Genomic DNA, 3,277 nt, shown 5'->3' with positions numbered 1-3,277 from the left:
CCTCAATTTAAAATGCTCACCAGGGTTGAATCTTTATGTCAAAGGATAGAAGAGCAACAAAACATCCATCAAGATGATCCATGGGAAGAGAACCTAGAACTTTCTTCTAGCTATCTTTGTGAGGAGGTAAATGAATCATGGATCACAGGCAATGAATATCAAACATTAGAGCCAGAAATTGAAGAATTTCTAGCAAGTATATCACACGATCCCTTGTGCATACAAGATTTTGAACAAGTACCACAAGAAGAGTTTTGTGCTATGACAATTAATGAGAACCAAGCAGACAAAGATCATCTTAAAAATTGGTTTCAACTAGTCATTAGCTTACAACACTACTCCATTATTCAACATTCTTTCTCATCAAATCTTAATGATCAAATAAATCTTCATGTCCAAAATTCCATTAAAGTATATTTTTCAAATTTGGATATGAGTTTACTTATGATCTTGTTACGAAAATGGATGCATTGGAAATTCTCTTATACTTGAGAGAATGAATTATCTTTCTAAAATAGAATAGGATAGAATAGAATAAATAAACAAGTGGAATAAATTCGCAATAAGACTTCCATAATAAATTTGTTTCAAACAATTTCTTCAAATCATTGTTCAATATTCATTTGAAAGGACTACATGGCAAAATGCAGTAAGACCAAGCCTATTTTGGGTAACCATATAGGATCATTTTGAAATCATGGTTTATTTTACATATATCTTGAAATCTAGTTTTGAAATCCATTCTGAAGTTCTCAATTCATATCACAAATAAAAATGTGATCAAAATCAAAACTAGGTCTCAAGTGAAATGTTGAAAACAGAGTTAGTATAGCCTATATTTGAAGTGTCTAATGGAAACATTTTTATCTGAAATTCATAGGGAAGATAGCCCTTTGAATCTAGTTTCAAAATCAATTTGAATCACTTCAATCAGGCATCATATGAAAAAGTTATTCTTGAAATACTAACTATTTGTCGAAAAATCTGCATGGTGACAATTCTAGGTCTTGACTGTTCATTGGCATATTTGACATACCAAATCATCTTCTTTTCAAAACCTGTTTATATGGGAGATATATATTCAAGTCTAGTTTAAGAAACAATTTGAATCATCCCATTTGGAGGTGAAATGAAAAAGTTATGCCACATTTAGTGACTGCATGTCTTCAAACCAGCATAGTAAAACTCTGCCTCCTAGGCCTGTTCATCACCAATTTTGTGATATCAAGCCTAAGAATTTTTAAAACCTGTTTCTACTGGAAATACAAAAATGAATCTAATTTAATCTCCAAGTGGAATCACATTGATCTGATCTTTATCGAAGAAGTTACGCTTCAAATAGTGACTGTTGGTCTAGTTAAAAATTAACAAGAAGCTCTATCAAACATGGCACTCCTTATAATTTTTACCATATCATTTTATATCATTTTGAAAACCTGTTTATACAGGAGGTAGCCATATGAATTCACTTCAACTTGGCTTTGGAATCACTCTAATTGGATATCAAACAAATATTTTGTAAACAAAATACCACTAGGAGGTCTAGGCTGGCCACCATTCCTCAAAAGTGTAAATAAATGCATTTTGTTTGCATATCATATTTGGACTTGTTTCCTAAGCAATGCTTGTAATGATTTACATGTTTATTGGAAGAAGAGAGACTTTACACCTCTCTTCCTCCATCATCTAATGTTGTATTGCAGGCAAGTGCTATGTTTTTGCAGGTCATAGGAAGAATGAAGGAGTGAAATCCATAGATGAAGTAATTTTCCAAATCAAATTCATATTTCAGAATATGAATACAAATGTTCAAGTCAAAGAAAAGTGAAGATACACTTGATGTTGAGTTCATTCAATGAAACTCAAACTCTTGAAGCTTGCTCTTCAATGTTGACCAACAGCACCACCAAACCCTACAACATGATCGAGATCAAGGCAAAAAGACATGAAGACAATCATTAGAAGAAGCAATCAAGTTCAGTACCATGACAAGTCACATCAATCTTCAAAGAAGCCTTTTATATTGAATTCATATTGTTCATGATTTGATCATCATCATTTGTTCATGATTTGAATTCATATTGTTCATCATCCATACTGTATGTTAAGCTCCATGACCAAGCATGTTGAAGTCCAGACTTACTACTACATTATGACTTCAATATAACCTATTTCCATAAGCTTTTCATACATCCCTACTCCATTACACCCCACCTCCATCTAGAAAAAAAAACATAAAAAAAAAAAGAGAAAAAGATATATAAAAAAAAAAAAAACAAAACATAAAAAAATTGGTTTGCTGGTGAAAACCAGGCAACTGGCACCATGCAAACTCGAATTCATAGGGGAAAACCAGGGAAACCTGGACTCTATGAATTCTATATTCTTGTTTTACTATTCTCACACAATTTCAATGCAGGACCTTTCCACAATTGACTTGAGGACAAGTCAAACTTTCAGCAAGGGAGAGTCTTGTAGCAAGCTTTTAGCTGCCACAGCTAAGGTATTATGTTGATCACTTTGGACCTGAAGCAAATTTGTTGCAGCAGAACCTGAAGGGACCTGAGTTGAAACATCATTACAGAAGGGACCTGAAACAAACATTAGTTGCAGCAGATCAAATCATTCCAGAAGCATTGCAGAGGGACCTGAGATGAAATAGTATTGCAGAGGGACCTGAAGCAAACTTGTTGCAGCAGAACCAGATCAAAGCCGACACAATATACCAGAAGCAGTACAGAGGGACCTGAAAGGAAAACATATTAAAAGGGACCTGAACAATTCAAGAAATGGAGCATAGTGAACAAGGAGCAGTAATAAAAGTCTACTTTTCATCTATCCACAGCATTCAACATTCCACCTGTACAAACAGCATTCAACATTCCACCTGTACAAATAGCATTCAAGGGAGTATATTCATAGCCATTTTGTGCTTGAAATTCAAATTTTTTTTAGAAACTTCTAGTTTTGATCTAATTGAAGTTAGTATCTGCAAATATTCATTGATATTCATTCCCAATATATACCCCACATTCCCTATTCATATTCCATTTCATTCACATACATTTCCTATAACCCTAGGTATTTTCCTTAAACGCAAAAGGATCAAGCTAGGACAACTCTTTTCACCTGCACATGAACTCAGAGCATTAGAATGATTATAATTTTAAACATGACCCCAATGGTCATTTTAAAATTATAAAGCTATGTTATAAAAGGTATGCGCTATATAAGTCAAAAGAAAAAAAAGAGCATTAAACATAAGATAGTGGAGGCC

Source organism: Pinus tabuliformis, chromosome X (genome assembly GCF_031772625.1).
Source record: "Pinus tabuliformis cultivar Carrire ecotype Pingquan chromosome X, CPIR1, whole genome shotgun sequence".
In the NCBI taxonomy this organism is placed as follows: domain Eukaryota; kingdom Viridiplantae; phylum Streptophyta; class Pinopsida; order Pinales; family Pinaceae; genus Pinus; species Pinus tabuliformis.
This window is presented reverse-complemented; position numbering follows the sequence as displayed.